We start from the raw sequence: 23,159 nt of genomic DNA, 5'->3' as shown, positions 1-23,159 counted from the left end.
TTAATAGTAGTGGTTAAGTTTGTCATGCTAGGGATAGACCACATGGAGGAAGTTGGGGTCACTCCGTCTAGGCCTAAATCATTATTGTCATGGTAATGCCTGTCCTACGTGCAGATTGTCTCTAGTGTAGACCTCTCTTCTGGGATCCCAAATTCCTGTGTCTATTCTAACCTGTATCTCCCTGATAACTACACTTGAATACCTTACATTAAAAATAATAATTTTTTTTTTTTACAAAACTAGAATTTCTGATCTGTTTCCTCCAAGCCCTACAAATCAATTTTTAAAATCACATTTAAGTACACAAACCTTATGTTGCATATTTAGCAAACAACACTAACACCCAGACAGGTGCTAACTCCAGACACCTGCAGCCATTTTGTTCTCATCCCTCACCCCTCACACCACTGATCCTGTTCGAACACCATTCGGTGGCTTCCCTATCCTCTTAAATCTAGACTCGTAACATTTTACCTGCCTCAAACACTCCAAACTCGTTGTCACCTGAGGGACTGTCACTATGAAATTATCCCTGGAATAGTTTTCTTTCCATTCTCAGCAAGATTGACCTGTTTTCATCCTTTATAAGTCAGGAAGTATTTCCTCAGGGAAGCATGTTTTAGCCTGCCCAGATTAAAGCTAATTTCCTCTTAGTTCTCCAACACTGTCAATCTTTCTTATAATATCCTGTTATATTTTTCCTGGTAGCAAGTAGCACAATTAAATTATAAGTGTATTTGTTTACATGCCAGTCCCCAAAATCACACGAGCCAGTTCCTTAAAATAGATTGTTTACATATCTAAGTATGTATGCATAATTATATATTCTGTTGGCTTTGTTTCTCTGGAGACCCCTAATATAATTACCAGGTTCAGAAACTGGCTGACTTTGAGTTTCGAGTGTGACATCAAGGATTTTACTCCTATTATAAAAGCTGTGGAGAGAAGGCTCTGTTCCTTGAGAAGACAGACAAGAATGATATTTTGGCTGAAGGGAAGTGAATCACACTGTGGAATGAAGTAGCTTTGGAGTTGATCGGAGTTCATAAACATATTGTTTACATGCTGACAATCCAGTGGAAGGTCAACCCGTGGTTCCTGAGTCTGTTCCTGAGAAAACAGCCATTTCGAGTTGCTCTGTAGGCATTTTACAGTGTGATAACCCTGTCTACCATGCACGCTTGTGACCTGGCATGGAGGACTGCCCATGTCTCCCATTCTGGGATTTGCGAGTAATAAGCCCTGGGACTTTACTTGCTCTGTGTGAGTGTACTGAAATGATGCCTTCAATCAAAGTGGCCTCGGGGTCTTCACTTGCCCAAAGTGGGAGTCGGATGCTGAGAGAGCTACTTGCTGATCCCATGTGGGTGAGTTGCATCTCCTCATTCAGCAGTTTATAATCTGCATATTCTCAGTTTAATACATCACCTTCAGACTTTTGAACACTCTGGATATGCGGATCCTGAAACAGAGGCATTGTAAATAAAACAGAACAATGGTGAGGTAAGTACTTGTGGGTCTTAGGTTTTAAGCACCTGCTGTATGCTTATATGGGCTTTAAGGTGATTTGGCCCCAAGTACCGATTACCCTGATGAACATTAAAATTAATTTATAAGTCCATGCCACACACTAACATATCAAGGGAGCAGCAGTAGTACATCAAATTCAAATTTAATATTTTCTGTTATATGACTTTAAGAGTGCTGGGAATATTTAATCATTTCACTCGTGAAATAGAATATAAAGGCACAGTAGTACGTATATTGCATTATTTAAGGAGTTCTAATAATTTTAAAGTCATTTTTGAAGTGCTTAAAATTCATTTTTAGATGTAAGAAAAGGTGACAAAGAATTGCTAGCAGGAACTTTATCTAGTCCCATGGGGAAAATATGAAAGTACCTCTATTAAAATTTCATTTATCTGTCATACCTTGTAAAGCAAATGGCAAAGATTAATCTTTCCATCTCACAAATAAAGATACAAGGCACCGAGATATTCCAGTTCCTTATTTAATGTGAACCAATACTTCAGTTCCGGAGCTGAGAGACAGAGGAAGCATTTCTCCCTGAAAACTGCAGACTGGAACTCCTCTTGCTGAATTCCAGTTCTGAGAACAAGAACCAATGACTGTCTCAGGCTGGTGGAGAATCAAGAGCAGGGATGCTGCAGAGCGTTGCTTTCATGAGACACCATGTATTGAGCATGCTGCTCTCGTAGATGTCATTGAACTGGTGAGTGGGCTGCTTCACACAGACAGGCAACATCTGCTCTGTAATGATTTTACCTGCTCAGGTGAATTAAGCAAGTGGCTCTCTTGCTGTTTGTTCTATCAAAGCCTAAGTTCTGCATCAGGAATTATTTGGTGGGGAAGACAAAATGGCATCTCTACATCATTCCTTTCCAAGCACTAATGCCATCCACATTATTGGGAAATAGATAGGCATCTTGGAGTGATTCATAGCGACAGTTAAAAGAACCTACCAAAGCAAGAACCTGCAGAAGAAGTCAGGGTATATTAAACATTTCAATTTTTTTACATCCGATTTGACTCTTTCTGTAATTAATAGACCACAGTAAGAATGAACAGAAAGAGCTCTAGAAGATCTTCTGCTAGAGGAGTGGCTTAGGTATTTGCCATGATGAAGATGTTTCAGACACAGCTGTCTCCAGTAGAAGTTTGCAAAAATCACTGCTATACTGAGAATTGAGACTGCCCCCCCAATCTGGGGACATTGCCTTGAAATGGCCGAGGATAGTAGAATGAGTCTGGGGAGAGCCAAGTAGCTCAGGAGGTGGTCTAAATGAGTACCTATTTCTGGTGGTGGAAGATCAGGGGAATCTCCCCCATTTCTTTTTTGTTTGTTTGTTTGTTTTTTGTTTTTTTGTTTTTGTTTTTTTCTTTTTTAAGATTTTATTTATTTATTTGAAAGAGAGAGACACAGCGAGAGATGGAACACAAGGAGTGGGAGTGGGAGAGAGAGAGGGATAAGCAAGCTTCCTGCGGAGCAGGGAGCCGATGTGGGACTCGATCCCAGGACCCTGGGACCATGACATGAGCCAAAGGCAGGTGCTTAACGACTGAGCCACCCAGGTGCCCCCCTTCTGCCCGTTTCTTTTTTCATCCCTCTGTTTAGTGCTTTTTCAATTCTGGAAACACAGTCTTGGTTCTGTGTGGTTTTTCCATTATGTTATTTTTGAAACTGATGAAATTTCACAAATAATTTATGTTCAGCCAACTGTTTAATATTTATACCTTGAATTAGCCTGAAAATCAGTTTTTCCATGTCATTTCCAACAGAGGTTAGTGTTCAGGAACAGAGAATAGACCAGGTGCAAACAGCTGGGATTGTTCAGTGGAGCAGGCAGGATCCAGGATAGTGGTCAGATTGAATAAAGAAGCAACCACAGTCCCCGCACCCATGGAAGGTGATCCGGAGGACAGCTCTTCACAATCCACTGGGGAAGTCCCCATCAGTCTTATTCCTCTTTAGAGAACCTAGGGGTGGACCCCAGGACTCGGGGTCATGATTCCCCCTTAGAAAGAAGCCTCAGATCCTCATGGGGAGGAAGGCAGCTTCCTGAACTAGAACTCACAATGGCTCCAAAACACAAGCATGATCAAAGGCACTGGACACCTGGTGGGCTGATGTCAGGAGGAGAGAAGAAGAAGGTCTGATACGGGAGCTGAGCTTCGGGAGCCCTGTCATTGTGTGCTTCTCTGTAAGCAACACAGAGCCAGCCCAGGGACAATATATTCTGCCCCAAATGAATGTCAAGCATGACTCATATCAGAATTTGTGGCAGGGGTGTCATTTATCACGAACGCTGCTGCAAGAGCCAAGGCTCAGAGAGTGACACTCATGAACTCATGAGAAGAACACATGAGTTCTACAATCACCCTGGAGATGTTTTCACAAGATCGGACTAATACAAAGGAAATTTAATTCTTTGGCTTTAAATCAGGATGGTTTGGGGATGGGTTTGGGATGCTGAGGAGACTTGGTGTCCAGATGTCATGGCAGGGGTTAAAGAGGCTCACATCTGCCCCTGCCTATGCTCCCTGTCATGTGCCCCTACCTACAGAGGATGGGAAACCAGAATATGGGTACCATATATTAGTGAACCTTTTCAACTTGTTCATTCACTTTACAAAGATCTTTTTCACATATACAAAGACAGACTCAGGGGCTCTTCTGACTGGTTGGAAAAAGACACAGCTTTCCTTGTTCCTAAGTAGGTTTTTTTCTCTCGGGTTAGTGTGTTGTCTTTATCTTCAGAAAATGTGGCACTTCCGGGGTAACATTTTTAAACTCCACTTTACCAGAGATATAAGTGCAGATAAAATAGAAAACAAATGCACATTTTAGTGTTTTTAGTCTAATCATTTTGGAGTTAGGGTAGTATTTCTAGAGCATATTCAGAACCTTAGTAGAATCCCACTTACGTGTGGTTTTTTAACTTTCCTTAGCTTCCTTTAGCTTTCCTTAGGAAATCAATATGATATTTTCAGGCAAATAATAAAACCAGGGGTATATGAGAAATTTCTACCATAACATATTCAGGGGTATCTTTCCCTTACTGGCTTGGTCCAAAGTGAGTTTAGCCATTTGTGGTTTCTTAACAACGAGGATCAAGCAGGGCCCATCTGTGCTGCTAATCAAGACTGATTGCCACTGCTTATGGCTGATGCTATAAATGCTGGGTTAACTTAATGACAAAAATTTAAGAAAGTACTTGCTATCAAAATTGTACTGAATGTGAGGGAGAAATATCCATCCCATTTCATTGCATTTCTAAGCACACATCAAGACTACATATTTTAGACCTGAAGTTAGTTTGGGCACAACTTCCAAGGCTGACCTGTAAACCTATCTCCCTCTGGGTTCCTTCTCTCCCCTATGCTGATGTAGGATTGCTTCACAATCTCACGAGCCAGATGATGAAAGTGATAGAGCCATCAGATGTGTCTTTATTGTATCACTTAAAGAAGAGCTTTTCACCGCTCTGAAATGTTGGTTTTACAATTTCATAAGAAAAAAAAAAAAAAAGAACTTCCGTTGTATTAAGTGTTCTGGGTTTTGCTGGTTAAACAGCTAAAAAGCCCGAACCAAAGCACTGATACAAACTTCCTCACCTCACCAAGAGGGCAATGGAACTCAGATTGTGTAGTGAACCATTTGGGTGATGGTGTGTTATACCCAATTTTTAAAGCCACATTACATCTTTTTTTTTTTTTTTAACTGGATGTTAAGGAAAAAAAAAAGAAAACCTTGGATATTACTTACTGAGTATGTTTTGCTTTTACTAGAGCTTCCATAGCTGTTTGGATTTTCCAGTTGGAAAGGTATTCTGATTAGTGGACTCAGGTGTGATCCTCAAAGTAGATTTAACCTAAGTAAGCTCTGTGGCCATTGTGTTCCCTAAATGTGATGCTGTTTTGAGGAAAATTAAGTAAAGATATATTCACTGTTACTAACTGATATTTCTAAGGGTGCCTAAATTTTTAGGTTAATTAGCTAACTAGATATATACATACACATATATGTATACATATATATGTGACACACATATAAATACACAAATTACGTTATAGAAGATATGCTTGTGGTGCTTTATAGCTTTGTTCAACTAATCAGGTAATAATAAAAGAAGAGGAAGAAGAAAGAAGAAAGAAGAAGGAGAAGAGGAGGAGGGGAAAGAGGAGGAGGAGTAGGAGGAGGATGAGGAGAAGGAGCAAAGAAGAAGGAGGAGAAGGAGAAGGAGGAGAAGGAGGAGAAGGAGGAGAAGGAGAAGAAATAGGGACTTATTGCTCATGCTTGATGATTCACCAGTTTGCTTTATTGTTAGGATCCAGACTGGGTAATGTGTTGTCAGTCGTCAAGGTGTAGTATTATTTGAAAGTACTAAACTGATGTATTGCCAACTCAGTCCCACAGCAGTAAATATTAATGACCCACCCCTGGGCCTCCTTCTACAATAGGCTGTATACAGTGAACACCTGCAACTCTTACTTATCTGGTTTTCTTTCTGCACAAGCACACAAGACAGAGGCTAAGAGCTCCTGGCAGCAGCCTATGACCAATGAGGGATGGATGGAGAGTTGGAGAATAAGTAATCCTGCCTCCTCAAGTCTTAGCTGGAATATCCCTAAGCTCTGTTTCCCAGGTTCCTCAGCAGGGTTGAATGGCAGTTGTCCTGTCTGCAAGACACATCCTTATCAGCCCCCTTCTCTCCCACTTCTTGCTTCTCTGTGCACCACCTCTCAAGAAAGCACTTACACTTGAGTCTGTGTCCTAGAGTTGGCTTCTGTGGAAACTCAGACCAAAACACATGAATAAATAAATGCATTGAGCAAGACCTGATGATTATCTCACATGTTTTCTGTGTTTGTGACTTTCTTGTGGTTGAAATATCTCTGAACTAAAATGAGGCAGATCAACTTCAGAATGATCCAGGTTTTCTGAGTTTGCAATGTTTCATTTTATTTTGTTTTTAATTGAGGAATAACTCACCCATCATCAAATTCACCATCTTAAAGTGTACCAGTCAGTTTTTTTATTACATTCACAAGATTATGCAACCATCACCACTATCTAATTACAGAACATTTTCATCAGCCCAGAAGGAATCCCCACACCTAGGAGAAGTCACTCCCCACTCCTCTCTGCCCATCTAAACCCTGACAACCACTAATCTACTTCTGTCTGGACTTGTCTGTTATAGACATTTCATATAGATGAAATTATATAATATGTGGCCTCATTTTTCTGAATTCTTCTACTTATCACAATTTCAAGATTTATCCATGGTATAACACATAGTACCATAACTTCATTTTTCATGGCTCAGTAACATCCCATTGTATGGAAATACCACTTTTGTTTATTCATTCATCATTTGATGGACATTTGGGTTCTTTCCACTTTTGGCTGTTATAAATAATTCTGCAATGAACATTCATGTACAGGTTTTTTTTGACAATTTTTATTTGATTCCTTTCTTCTCCCCATCCCCCTTTTCTCCACCCCGTAGTTTTATTGAGATAAAATTGACATATAACAAACGTATTAGTTTAAGGTATACAACATAATGGTTTGATATATGCATATATTGAAAAAGGATTAGCACAATAAGTTAGTTAACATCCATTGCCTCACATAGTTACCAATGGGCACATATGTTTTTATTCTCTTTAATACCTATGGATGGAATTATTGGATTCTGTGGGAACTAAGTTTACTTTTGTAAGGAACCTGCCAAAGTGTTTCCAAAAGTGGCTGAACTATTTTACATTCCCACCAGCAATGCATGAGAGTTTCCATTTGTCCACATTTCCCCAGTTACGGGTTGAATTGTGTCCTCCCAAAATTCATATGTTGAAGCCCTAACTCTCAGGACTACAGAATGTGACTGTATTTGGAAACAGAGGCTTTAAAGAGGTGATTAAGCTAAAATGAGTCCCTTAGGATGGGCCCAAATTTAATGTGACTGGTATCCTTAAAAAAACCAGGGAGTTTATAGCTTTTTGAGAGTTTGGAGTTATTTACCCTTTCCCTGTTCATTTTATTATTTTTTAAGTATTTTTTTAAAGATTTTATTTATTTGTTTGACAGAGAGAGAAAAGGGAGAGAAGGAACACAAGCAGGGGGGATGGGAGAGGGAGAAGCAGGCTCCCCACTGAGCAGGGAGCCTGATGCGGGGTTCGATCCCAGAACCCTGGGATCATGACCTGAGCCGAAGGCAGACGCTTAATGACTGAGCCACCCAGCAACACCCGCCCCCCCCCCGTTCATTTTATTCTATCAACGATCTAAATAACCACAGTATAAAAGGATGTCTTTATTTCTGTGTAACTTCTTGGGACTCTGTATTTCAGTCTACCTTTGTCCAATACCTTTATTACCTCTTCTGCTTCTGATCTGTACATTGAATCTTTTACCCAAATCCTGAGCTCTTGAGCTCAACCTCAGGGCAAAATAAATATAAATCTTTTCTGACATTGTTATTAGGGCAATAATCCCCACTGGCATGTTTGATTGGTCCAATCTTTCATCTGTTTTGATTCTTTTAAGTTAATTACCCAATATAATACTTTTCTGGTCATTAGAACAACTCATCAAATTTCACCATCTTGGTTGGCTGATTCATTGAATAGTTTGAGATGATTTTAGCAAAGAAGGCTATAATGACTATTTTAAGTTACACTATTCATCCTTGACTATGTTTTATTAGGTGTACATAAATCTCTTAGCACCTACGAACACTGAATTTGTTATTAACTGGAAAATATTGAACACATATGTAAGTAACTTCAAATACTAGTTCTCACATAAATATTTATTTTTTTATAAATTTCTAAATAAATTATTTATTAGCATAATCCCCATGACGGATGCCACTTATTTCTATTTTCTTTGCAAACTAAATGATCTAAAATGGCTTAAATTTTAAGTAAATAAATGCATAAATATAGTTTACTTGGTAAGGTGCGTTAATGATATGCTAGTCACATTTTTAATATTGCAATACTGCTTTGATTAAAATACAAAAAATAAATCATCTGAGTAGCACTTTCCATTTTACAAACTGCTTTGCAACTATCATCTCATTTCGTTTTTACAAAATTTTGTACAATAAACATTATACTAATTTTAAATGTAGAAAATACAAGCCTCAGAGGGTTATCATTTTTTAAATTACATAGATAATAAGATTAAATCTTCTTTTTTTTAAAAGATTTATTTACTTATTTGAGGGAGAGAGAGAGGGAGAAAGAGAGTAGGGGTGAGGGGCAGAGGGAAAGGGTGCGGGAATCCCAATTCGACTCCCCACTGAGCGCGGAGCCCAGAGCCAGGCGGGGCTCGATCTCACAACCCTGAGATCAGACCTGAGCCGAAACAAAAAGTCTGAGGCTCAACTCACTATGCCACCCAGGCACCCCCTAAATCTTCTCTTTTTATATTCAGTTTATCTTCCCACCTTCCAAAGATACCAGGCTGGTGTAGGGATGGCAGGAGAAGAGCAGACAGTCCCGGAAAGAAGCAATCTATCAAGCTGTTCCCCTGGGAGATAAAGGAGGACTGTCTTTCATTGTCAACATATGATAGGGTGGCAACCTCATACTCCTTATCTGTTACCACAACTAACTTCCACAAATAACATGTGATATAAGTATAAATGTTCTTTTTCTGCAGACAGAATATAAATTACTTGTTCAACATTTGAGAGTGAGGAAGAACTAGAATGGGAATTTTAAATCATATTGACTTGACTTCAAAGTCCTGTCTTATTTTGAATGTATCAGAAATAGTTACATAGTAAAGGGAAATACTAATTACATTATTGTCCTTTTCTAGAAATCTTTGCACTTTAAGGTTCCCTATTTGCCATAGAATAGCCTAACCCAAAGATAGAAGTTCTATCTTATCAGTGAAGGTTAAATAATATATAGTTTAATTTTATTAAGTTCATGAAAATTCTCTATTTTCAAAGCAGAAAACACATTTATGAGAGGTTCATAAAAATGATTATTCAAGTTTGTATAAATTTATCAAGGTATATTGTGCTTTCTGCTTTAATATGCATGCCAACATTTGGGCAGTAATTTTTTTTAATCAGTTTTATTGAGGTATAGTTTATATGCAGGAAAATAGCACTTTTTAGTGCATGGTTCTCTGTGTTTTGATAACTAGTACTGTAGTTACGACATTGACCAAATACATCACTGCAAGATACAGGCGAGATAATGGAGTCAACCCCATGTTCTGTATTCAGTAGCTGATGATCTGTTGTGATTGACTAAGAGAGTTCTTTGTCTATTCTGGATATTTGTTTTTATTTTGTAATAGTGCCTTTTAAAGAGTGGAATATCTTAATTTTGATGGAGTCCAGTTTAACAAAATTTTTATTTCATGGATCATGCTTTTGGAATTATAACTAAGAAATCCTCCTCAGCCCAAAGCTAAAAATAATTTCTGCTAAGATTTCTCTAGTAATTGTATAATTTTAGGTTTTACACTTAAGTGAATGATTGATTTTGAGTTAATTTTTGTATTGAGTGTGAGATATGAATTGTTTATTACTTTGCATATAGATGCCCAAAATAAATCTTACATGGGCACGATGTTATATTAGCTAAAATTGGTAAATCATCCATTTTCCCTTTCAGTGTGATCTGGTTTTGACTCATTTATCATAAAGCTCTGTTGTTAGGTGCATACGCATTTAGGACTATAATATCTTCTTGATGAATTGATCTTTTAATCATTAAATAGAGTCCTTCTTTATGTCTGATAAGTTTTCTTGTTCTGAAGCCTACTCTGAAATAAATATAGCTGCTCTAGCTGTCTTGGTGTTAACATTTACAGGGTGTATCTTTCTTCATTCCTTTAACTTATTTATGTCTTTATGTTTAAAGTAGATTTCTTTTAGACAACATATAGTTGAGTCTTTCATTTTTTTAAACCATTGGGCAACTTCTGTTCTTAAATTGGTAAGTTTAGTTTATTTCATTTAATATAATTTTTTATTAGATAACATAGCTACCATGATGTTGTTTTTTGTATTTTTGATGTTTTCTTTATTCACTTTTTCCCTTTTTGTCTACTTTTAGATTGAGTAATTTTCTTATGATTCTATTTCTACACTACTAGCTCATTACTTATATCTTTTTATTTTTAAGTTTGGAATTGTTACCTTAGAATTTACAATACATGCTTTAATTAATCATAGTCAACTTTTAAGCATATTATTCTGCTTCATGTACAGTATAAGAATAACACAGTAGAGCCCTAATTACTCTATATACACTATTTTTCATATATTTTATTTTTATTTTTGCTATAAAACCATAAAATTCTGCTACTGTTTTTGCTCTGGACAGTTAATTATATTGAATGTTTTAAGATAAGAAAACTATTTTATATTTACCTTTATTTTAACAAGTCTCCAAAGGTCTTCACATCTTTGTGTAGACCCCAGTTCCTGTCTGATACCAGTTTCTGCTTAAAGAACTTCCTTTTGGCACTCCTGGGTGGTGCAGTCAGCTAAGCGTCTGTCTTCGGCTCAGTTTATGATCCCAGGGGCCTGGGATCAAGTCCCACATCCAGCTACTTGCTCGGCGGGGAGCCTGCTTCTCCCCCTCCCTGCTGCTCCCCGCCTCTTGTGATCTCTTTCTCTCTGACAAACAAATAAATAAAATTAAAAAAAAAAAAAGAACTTCCTTTAACATTTTCTGTAGTACCAACATTTTGGTAATAATTTTTTTTCAGTATTTTGTTCATCTGATAAAGTATTTGTCATTTATTTTTAAACATATCGACAGTTTAATTTTTCTCTTTTAGCTTCCCACTGTCTTCTGGGATAGATGTTTTTCCATTCACTTCTCCAGTTCACTGGTGTTCACATGTCAATTGAGGGATGCAGTGTTTGCTGCCCTTGCCCCCGTGACCTAAAGCCTTTACTCTTTAGGGGAGATGGTCCAGTCAGGGCTTCATTCTGATCCTGCAGCAGTGACCACATAATGTTCAGGCCTGTACCAGTGAGGGAGGTTTTCTCAGGTGTCTTACTTTGCCCCCCCCCCCATTTATATTAGTTAATCATTAGTGCATCACAAATAACCTAAAGTTTAGGTTAAAGGAGCACACATACTATCTCCCAGATTCCGTGGGTGAGGAACACAAGCATGGCCAGCTGGGCCATCTCTCAGAGCACACAGTCAAGATTTCCACTGGGGCTGCACTTTTGTCTGAAGACTCACTAGGCTAAATCCACTTCTGAGCTCACTGGCAAGGTTGTTGGCAGGATTCAATCAGATGGACCATTGAACTGAGGGGCTCAGTTCCCTGCAGGCAACTGGTCAGTAGCTCTTCTCGGTCTTTTGCCATGTGAGTCTCTCCACTTTGCTTCTTTAGTGTATGAGAAGAGATCCAGAAAGAGGGGGTGCCAGCAAGCAAGACAGAAGTAATAGTCCTTTATAACCTAATCTTAGAGAAAAATCTGTCTTAGTCTGCTGGGGCTACTGTGACAAAATAGCAGAGACTGGGTGGCTTACACTGCAGCGACTTATTTCCTCATAGTCATAGAGGCTGGTGGTCCAAGATCTGGATGCCAGCATGGTTGGGTTCTGGTGAGAGCTCTCTTACCTAAGTTCTTACCTGCTTATAGGTGTTATCCAGGTCTTCCTTCCATGTTTTTCCACAGGTGAGCTAGGACTTGGATCTCATTGTTGCTAGGAGGAACTTGTCTTCTTTGAGATTTTAGACTTATGTAATTGCTTTTCACCTCAACCCTCTGATAGGTTCAGAAAATCATGGAGTTGTATGTCATCCTTCTATTTTTTAGGTAATTTTGATAGAAAAGATGTCTTTTTCAACCTCAATAACTTTGGTAGAAGCCACAGTTTCTGGCAGCCATTATTGGACCTGATGATCCACAATTAAAAAAAAAAAAATCAAAGTATACAACTGACTTATCTTCCTATTTATTGTTTTGACTTTGGTATTAAACGGGTATCCCTTAATGACCTGAGATGGTTTCCCCAACCTCCTCCCACAAGATTAAACATTATACTAACAAATGCCTCTAATATGGAGACACATGGGATTGTCCTGATTCTGCATTTTTCAAGAAAGTTGATGCGCTCTGCAGACTTTCTTAATAGGCATCTTTGATTGAAACATCGTTCTGTTATGGAAATAAGTATATTAATGCATAAGTGTCAAACTAGTTAATATATTTCTTTTTACTATTCCTGGAAGGATTACAAATATATCTGGAATACATTTTTAAAATTTCAATTTATGTCTTCATTGAGTGTCTTTTAAAATTATAGGTTGACCTAATTTCTTGAAGAATGGCTAAACTGATAAGAACATAGAGCATATTATGTGTAAGGATGTAGAATTGTACTAACAGCAACTAAAAGACAATATAAAGTACAATTTAAACCTGAAGGTGAAGAATGAAACATTTTAACAAAATATGCAATATGATATGGTGAAATACAATTTATAAAGAAAAATCAATGTTGACTAAATAAATAAATTTGCTATAGGGAAGACTCTAAAAAAAAAAAATCTCTGAGTGGAATTGGCAATTTTTGTAACCAGCATGAACTCTTAATCCCTGATCTTGAAAGAGAAACTTATTATCTTATAAAGTTGTCCCTTGACAAGTATTTAGCAAAAGAAACAAAATACAAAATATTTTTAGAAGGTGGCTAAGATGAATACCTATTCTGTACTGTGACATGCTCTCCACCTATTGATGACTTGGATGCTTGGGAGGTAATAGGTTACGGGACACCCCTATTTTTTCAGCCACGAAAACATTGGGTTTAAATCAGACCTACATGGTCATCCAGACCAAGTGCTGCTTAATTCAGTCTTACAGTTGTTGTAGATGTTTTTTGTTTCTTTTCTCTTCTTATGTGTGCTTCTTGCCGAGGACACACTGTGTATTTGGTTTAGTAACGGGACTGCTCTTAAAGACCCCTGCTTACTGCGTATATGCCGCGGCTCGTGTCCTAACAAGGGAGGGGCATTGGCATTTCACCGAGAGGTGCATCAGCTCTAGGTATTGATTATAAAATTTCCTGAAGTTCAAGGGCACCTGGGATTGAGTCTCGCATCCCGCTCCTTGCTCGGCAGGGAGCCTGCTTCTCCCTCTCCCTCTGCCTGCCACTCCCCCTGCTTGTGCTATCAGATAGATAGATAAATAAAATCTTAAAAAAAAAAAAAAAATCTCCTGAAGTTTGCCAGAATTACAGCGGCTGTTTGTTTCTGAACCTCATTAATCTCATCAGTTGATCATCATGTTTCAAATCAAAGTGACACTACGGCAATCCTTTACCCCAGTAAAGACGTCGCGATCACCTGTCGCTCTGTGCTTCAGACCACACTGCAGTTCCTACGCAGGGTAGAGGCCCCTGAGGTTTTCTCCCGCAGTGGTTGCTACAGCCAAGAGATCTCCCTAGCCAAAGATCTCCCTATCAGAACGTAACTGGATTGCCACACCATACCAACATTTTATTTGGGAGGGATATCTTAGGTCATTAGGTGCTAAAAACATTAAAAATAACTTACAAAAGGAATGCTCTGCTATAAAAGCATTTCCCTTTTTATTAAGAAACATATTAAATGCTAAAGCTAATTGAGAAAATTAATTTTAAGACATCCAAGAAATAGTGAGAAATCTGCCACTGTGTTATGGAGTGATTCTTAAAATGCTTTTTATAAATATATGGGTGGGAAATAGCCACTAGCACGCTGAGCATTGCGATAGATATGTTAGGATAGTTTAAAAAGGAGGAGACTTATGGTTAAAGTTCATATACATTTAAAGGTAATTATAGGTGTGGATATATTAGATTCAGGCATACAATAAGCCTTTGGAAGTGATATTTATACTCTTTCCTCAATGTATTCTGAATAAAATATTCTAGGAAGCAGAATAATACATTTTTAAAAGGAATTGAATTGTAATAATGCAAGCTTTAAAGTGTACAAAACCCTATCAATATACAAAGCCTTAATCATTCATAAATGCAAGTTTTATCCAAATTTAAGAGCTCCTATCTCAGATAGATCTGGCACAAAATAGATTTCACCTATTGCAACTTTGAAGTTCAATAGATTGACTTAACAGGTTGAGAATACATGTTCACATCTCCTTAACTGTTCTTTAGAGACTCAGAGGGCAACAGTCTGAGCCCGAAATTTCCTTAGGGACAAATGAACGAAGATACTGGTAGCAATAATAACAGCACTTGGGAAGGATCCTATCCTCCAACCATAGCTACAGACTCTATTTTCCTACCTTCTTGAATAATCTTATCACTACCATCCATAACTTTTAGGAAAGTTTATTTTGGTTTTCTTGATATACCAATGATTTTATTCAGGAATAATATTCCTGTTATGTAAATGCCTATTTTGAGTGTGAATTTCTGGAAAAAATGACATATTTTTATTTAGTTATTGTTATTTTCATCAATGGTCCTTAATTTCAGCGCCCTGAGTAATCCATATTGTCAATAATAATACTTTCTGGGACTCATAATGGATATATCAGCATTAATGAAGTCTGATGGGAGTTCTTTATTTGGGGAGATAATTGAAAATAATGTTAGTGTACGTTTCTGAACTGTGAAACTATCACCTAATAATATATAGATGCCCACTGAAAGGAAATACTGCTGTCTCTGTGAACAGAGAGTGCATACTGAGCAAATCTGCAGCCTTGGGAATTAAAGCAAAGGAGAAACACTAAATCCAAATCCTTACCTGTCATAGAACTCACCTCAGGTATCAGTAGGTAAGCCCACTGTGTTCAGATTTGACTTGTAGGTAGGCTTACCCATAAGCAAGTTGACATGTGAAAAATGGATATATAAAAATTACTGAATGAGGAAAGTAAATGTATATATCTTTGATCAACAAAGATGAGTAAACATCAAAGTGATGCTTAGTAGCCATAAACTATACCCATAAATGTAAACCATTTTGATTTCAGATAAGTTTAGTTTCTCAAAACAAATTTATCTCTGTCTTGCTGCATAAATATGTATAAACTTGCACTTCATATTTGAAAATGAAGTAGCTATACAATAGTCTTTTCCACAAAATGAATATCGGGAAAAGATTGTTCCGCCTTTATGTTTATATTTACTTTAGTAAGCTTTGTCCTCCCATAAGAAGTCATAGGGTACATTTTTGGTTCAGAGTGGAAATAAATGTAAATGAATGGTTAAACATTTAGATGAAATCATAATCTAATGATGTTATGCTATTCATGGAATACTACAAATAGCTTTCTAAGGTATTAGAATCGTATCCGGTTAGCAGCTCCTACTGTAAAAATATGGGATCTGGTGGCAAGAGGGCTTGGTTTGAATCCTGGCTGCACTAACTTATGCAGGAGTGTCTGAACTGAGATAACTTTGTGATTCAATAAGCCTACATTCATCGTTATGAGCTGAATTTTTCTCCCCTCCCTGCACCAAAATTCATATGTTGGAGTCCCAACCCCCAGAATGTGTCTGTATTTTCAGATGGAGTCTTGAAGGAGGCGAATAAGTTAAAGTGAGGTCATTGGGGTGGCCCTAACTAGAAATTTGGGTACAGATACGTGCAGAGTGAGACCAGGTAAGGATGTAGAGGGAAATCAGCATCTACAGCTAGGAGAGAGACTTCAGAAGGAGCCAGCCCTGCTGACACGTAATCCCACACTTGCAGCCCCAGAACTGTGACATGTGTAGGTCACCCAGTATGGGGTACTTTGTTATGAGGGCCCCAGCATACGATGGCCCAGGCAGCCTCTGAAAACTGGGGAAAAGTGAAAATATCAATTTCAGGGCTGGACTATGACTCATACTTTATTTGTACCCCTCACGTTCCATAGTTTTGGTTCTCATACTTTGCCTCTCTGTTATCACTTACATGTGAAAATGTGTGTCTCCAATGGGCACTCTGCCCATGTGGGGATAAACTGACATGGCGCATGGCTCCATCTTTTGCAGAGGTTTGTAATTGTTGTTTGGGAACTGTTTCTAGAGTACTTCCAATTGTATCATATAATTCACCTCCAGATATATAAAATCTACAGCTGTGTTATAATCGATACAATTCAGAAATAATAAGGTTAAAAAAACCCTCTCTGCACAGAATAATATTAATAATGCTTAATTTGGCTAGTATAAAACAAAATAAAATAAAAGTTTGAATAATAATAACTCACAAGATTAAAAGTGAGAGAGCTTTTATTATATCAGGGAGAGAGAAAATTATGGTATTAGAAATTGCTAAATTAAAAAGGCATGCAAAAATTTTAAAACAATCATTCATTGACTATTAACAAGATGTGTGGCTTCTAAACTAAAGGAATAAGAAGTGTGTTGAGAATTAGAAAACAATTTTAGAAGTCACCAATAAAGGAAAATATGTCAAGACAAGAAAAAAAAGATAAAACAATAAAATTCAAAAATCACGAGATAAGATGAGATAAATACATTCAAATATATCATCAATGACAACCAGCATAAATTTACTGTCTCAATATCAAACGTAGGTTGACCTATTCCACTCCCATGATGACAATTTTGGTTCCCAGGATAATTCTCTATTCCATATTTAAGAATGTTAGACTATCTGTCTGTCTTTCTCTCTCTCTCATCTATCATCTATCATTTATCATCTATCACTACCACCCACGTGATTACTGAAAGGAGAGAGTTTAAGATATTTTTGTATTTCTTTTGTTTTCAGATTGCTTTCCACCCAGATTGTTCTTTGAAGGGATTGCATTTTAAAGGTATTTGGAGTAATTCCACTCTGTAAGGTTTTGATACCAAACTGAAACACTTTCAGTTCATCTGTTTTTTTATTTTAAGAGTTTGGTTTTAAAATATGTTTTTTTTTAATATTTATGTAAGCTATTTCCAAGGTAAATCTATGGAACAAGGTATAATTAAAAAAAATATTAGGTTCTATCACTTACTGCTCACTACTATTCCCTTCCTCTTTGTGCAATTATTCAAAATATTTTGCTTTATTTTTCCATTTTAAAATATAAGTACATATGTGTATATATATATATGTACTCATATATCTTTACTTTTTACATAAACAGTAACATAATCTACATATTTTTATCCAATTTGCTGGTTTCCTTGGAAAACAGTCTAAAAAAGTATACAGAAAAAAAGCTGTGTGACTTTTTGGCTTTTTAGAACTGTATAATAGACCATTGTGTGGGCTTATTCAACAAATGTATTGATGGACATTTTAGTACTTTCCAATTTCATCTATTACAAATTGTGCTATACTCATTAGAAAAGAAGCATATTCACTTGTACAACTGAGTAGTTTTAAATTTTATCTCCTTTAAAACATACTAGCTACATTTGTCTGTTTTATTTAGTGATTATCTTACGGTCTATAACATGAATCTTAACTTATATAAGTCTACCTCCAAGTAATATTATTCTACCCACATATGAACCATTTCTGGTACTCATCTCCTCAGTGTAGATTCAGGTTTTTGTCTGGTAGGTTTGCTTTTTCCCCGAAGGGTTTCTTTTAATGCATGTCTGCTGATGGTGAAGTTTTTAGCTTCTGTGCAGCTAAAATAGTCGATATTTTTCTTTTTTTTTTTAAAGATTTTATTTATTTGTCAAAGAGAGAGAGAGAGCACAAGCAGGGAGAGTGGCAGGCAGAGGGAGAAGTAGGCTCCCCGTTGAGCAAGGAGCCCGATGCAGGACTCGATCCCAGGACCCTGGGATCATGACCTGAGCTAAAGGCAGATGCTTAATGCGCTGAGCCACCCAGGAGTCCCTCTTTTTTTTTTTTTGAAAGATGTTTGGTTGTATTGAATTATAGTTTTGTTTTTGGTTTTTAACTTTGTTAAAGACTTTGCTCCCCTATATTTCCAGTTTGCATTGTTTCTGATGAGAAATCTGTTTCTCTATACATAATGCCTTCCCACCACCTGACTGCTTTTAAGATTCTCTGTTTTTGAATAATTTTTAAAAATTTGAGTATGATGTCCCTGGATATAGTTTCTTTTATGTTTCTTTTGTTTGGGTCTTGTTAAGATTCCAGATATGTGGGATTCATAGTTTTTAACATTTTTAAAATAGACAATGTCCTTCAAATATTTTTCATGCCCAAATCCTCTTCTTTGGGGACTCTAATTCTGCTGCTTGAAGTTGTCCCGTGGCTCATTGATGGGATGTAATTATATTCACACGTCTTTTCTTCTGCAATCTATTTTTCATCTCGGCCATTACATGTTTTTTAATCTCCAAAGATTCCAATTCTTTTATATCTCTTATGTCTCTACTTAACATGCTCAGTCTTCATCTTCTTGAAAATCATGCAGAATAACGTTATAATAATATTTTTAAAGCTGTTTTCTATGAATTCTGTTATTTGTGTCTTTCTGTATCTGCTTTTACTTATCATATTTTTTTCCTCCTCATTGCAGATCATGTTTTATGTCATTGTTGAATGACTATATTTTTGATCAGTTGCCAAATCTCATGAATTTTACCCTGTTGGAAGCCTAATAGGCAGGACATCTCTAGTCTAGGACTAATTTTACAACAATGCCGAAGCAATACACTTCTATCTAATCTGTTTCTGCCTGACCTACAAGGCTTTCCACGGTGGTGAGGGAATATCAACAGCTCTGTGTGAGCTCTCAGATTTGTTTCCTCTGCCCACGTTAGGTGGTTCATTCCTCATCTTATGAACTGGTTACAAGCATGCTTAAGACTCACAGGGGACGTTCCAGGACTTTGAAACTTTGTCACTGCAGCTTTCTCTCCTCTCAACTTCTACCTGAGCATCTCTAGCTGTCTTGGCTCTCCTGAACTCCCACTTTTCGGTTCAGAGAGACTATCAATCTCTACTGAGTGTCCCATTGCTGGTCTATGGCCTCGAAATTCTCTCCCAAACGTTAGTTGGAAATATCATACAACCCACTTTGTTATTCTCATCCCAAGGATCAGTGTCCAGAGTTGCCTGATGTCCAATGTCTCAAAACAATTTTTATATCTCTTTATATTTTTTCTGCTGATATCTGTTGTTGCCTGTATTGTTAATTTTAGCCATTCTGACAGGTATGAGGTGATATCTCATCGTAGTTTTGATTTGTTTTTCCCTGATGGTGAGTGATGTTGAGCATCTTTTCATGTGTCTGTTAGCCATCTGGATGTCTTCCGTGGAAAAATATCTCTTCATGTCTTCTGCCCATTTTTTAACTGGATAATTTGGTTTTTTGGGTGTTGAGCTTTACAAGTTCTTTTGGATTTGTTTGTTTCAAGTTTTTATTTAAATTCCAGTTAGTTAACATATAATGTAATATTGGTTTCAGGAGTAGAATGTAATGATTCATCATTTCATATAACACCCAGTACTCATCCCAACAAGTGCTCCCCCCCAATACCCATCACTCATTTAGCCCATCCCCTGTCCCCCTCCCTCCAGCAACCCTCAATTTGTTCTCCATAGTTATGAGTCTCTTATGGTTTGCTTCCCTCTTTTTTCTTTTTTCCCTTCCCCTATGGTCATCTGTTAAAGTTTTATAAGTTCTTTTTATATTTTGGATGATAACCCTTTATCAGATATGTCATTTGTAAATATCTTCTCTCATTCCTAAGGTTGTCTTTTAGTTTGTTGATTGTTTCCATCACTGTGAAGAAGCTTTTATCTTGATGAAGTCCCAATTGTTCATTTTTGCTTTTGCTTCCCTTGCCTCTGGTGATGTATCTAGTAAGAAGTTGCTATGGCTGAGGTCAAAGAGGTTGCTGCCTGTGTTCTCCTCTAGGATTTTGATGTTTTCCTGTCTCACATTTAGGTCCTTCATCCATTTTAAATTTATTTTTGTGCGTGGTGTGAGGAAGCAGTCCAGTTTCATGCTTTTGCATGTGGCTGTCCAATTTTCCCAACACCATTTGTTAAAAAGACTGTCTTTTTCCCATTGGATATTCTTTCCTGCTTTGTTGAAGATTAGTTGACCACAGAGTTGAGAGTCCATTTCTGGGCTCTCTATTCTGTTCCACTGACCTATGTGTCTGTTTTTGTGCCAATACCATACTGTCTTGATGACTACAGTTTCGTAATATAACTTGAAGTCCAGGATTGTGATGCCTCCAGCTTTGGTTTTCTTTTTCAAGATGGCTATTTGGGGTCTTTTGTGGTTCCATACATATTTTAGGATTTGTTTGTTCTAGCTCTGTGAAAAATGTTATTGGTATTTTGATAGGGATTGCATTAAATGTATAGATTTCGTTGCATAGTATAGATATTTTAACATTTGTTCTTCTAATCTGTGAGCATGGAATATTTTTCGATTTCTTTGTGTCATCTTCAATTTCTTTCAATAGTGTTTTTTCTTTTTTATCTTATTTTATTTAAATTCAATTAGTTAACATATAGTGTATCATAAGTTTCAGATGTAGAGTTCAGTCATTCATCCTTTGCATATAACACCCAGTGTTCATTACATCACATGCCCTCCTTAATGCCTTCACCCAGTTATCCCATCCCCCCACTCACCTCCCCTCCAGCAACCCTCAGTTTGTTTCCTATAGTTAAGAGTCTCTTATGGTTTGTCTCCCTCTCTGATTTCATCTAATCTTATTTTTCCCTCCCTTCTCCTATGACTCTGTTTTGTTTCTTAAATTCTTCATATGAGTGAAACCATATGATAATTGTCTTTCTCTGATTGACTTATTTCACTTAGCATAATACCCTCCGGTTCCATCCACATCGCTGTAAAGGGTAAGATTTCATCCTTTAATATTCCATTGTATATATATACCACATCTTCTTTATCCATTCATCTGTCGATGGACATCTGGGCTCTTTCCATATGGCCAACAGACATAAGAAAAAATGCTCAACATCACTCAACAACAGGGAAATACAGATCAAAACCACAATGAGATACCACCTCACAATTAACAAGTCAGGAAACAACCAATGTTGGTGAGGATGTGGAGAAAGGGGAACCCTCTTACACTGCTGGTGGGAATGAAAGCTGTTAACAGCCACTCTGGTAAACAGTATGGAAGTTCTTCAAAAAGTTAAACAAAACAAAACAAAACAAAAGAGCTACCTTACAACCCAGCAAATGCAGTAGTAGGTATTTACCAAAGGATACAAACATAGTGATCTGAAGGGGTATATGCACCCCAATGTTTATAGCAGTTATGTCCTCAATAGCCAAACTATAGAAAGAGCCCAGATATCATCATTCTTACTATTGTTACCCTGATATTTTTTTTCATTTTGTTTTCTTATTGTTTGCTTGATTGTTTTGGGTTAACCTCACCACAATTATTTATATTTCACTACTCTTATTTCAAAGACAAATAACATTGGCTCTCCCTTTTTATATTTGTATAATTTTACTTTTTTGCTCTTATATTTATCATTTAAGACTTTCTATTTAATTTTTTTGCCTTATTGCAATGGATATGCAGGTAATCAAGGTTTTCATAAACTTTACTTTTCAGAACAATTTTATATTTATAGAATATTTGCAAAGGAAGTAAAGAAAGTCCCCTTATACCTTGTACCCAATACCCCTATTATTAACAACTTACATTAACGTGGTACATTTGTAAATTTAAACAAAATACGTATTAACACATTAGTAACTAAAGTCCATACTTTATTCAGATTTCCTTAGTTTTTCCCCAGTGTCATTTTTTTTTTGTTTTAGGATAACATATTACATTTGGTCAATGGGTCTACTTAGGCAACTCCAGGCTCTGACAGTTTCTCAGACTTCATTGCTTTTGACAACCTTGACACTTTTGACCAATATTGTTTAGGCTTTTTGTGGAATGATTCTCAGTTGAGATTTGTCAGATTTATTATTATTATTATTATTATTATTATTATTATATGTTTTTGAAAGATCAGAGAGGTAAAGTGCTATATTCATTCCATCATATCAGGAGTATAAATTATCAACACAACTTACCACAGTTGATGTTGGCTTCAATCACCTGGTTCAGATACTGTTTGTTGTGTTATTCCAAGTAAAGGCCCTCTTTTTCCATATGCACAGCTCATATTTTTTTTAATTTTATTATGTTATGTTAATCACCATACATTACATCATTAATTTTTGATGTAGTGTTCCATGATTCATTGTTTGTGCATAACACCCAGTGCTCCATTCAGTACGTGCCCTCTTTAATACCCAACACGAGGCTAACCCATCCCCCCACCCCCCTCCCCTCTAGAACCCTCAGTTTGTTTCTCAGAGTCCATCGTCTCTTATGGTTCATTTCCCTCTCTGATTTCCCCCCCTTCCTTTTTCCCTTCCCGTTATCCTCGTCTTTTTTTTTTTTTTTTTTTTAACATATAATGTATTATTTGTTTCAGAGGCACAGGTCTCCACAGCTCATATTTAAGGAGTGGGGAGTTATGGTTCACCTCCTGAGAGTAAAGTATCTACGTAAATTATTCAGAATTATTCTGCAGGGGCGATTTTTGGCTTTTGCCTCTTTTTTTTGGTTTATTCAATTATTTATTTATATCTGCATGGGCTCAGGATTTTTTCATATTTTTGTTAATAATCTATTGCTACTTTATTTATGGTACTACTCAGATTGTTTCAGCTTTGACCAATGGAACTACT

The sequence above is a fragment of the Halichoerus grypus genome, chromosome 12, assembly GCF_964656455.1.
Source record: "Halichoerus grypus chromosome 12, mHalGry1.hap1.1, whole genome shotgun sequence".
Lineage (NCBI taxonomy): Eukaryota > Metazoa > Chordata > Mammalia > Carnivora > Phocidae > Halichoerus > Halichoerus grypus.
This window is presented reverse-complemented; position numbering follows the sequence as displayed.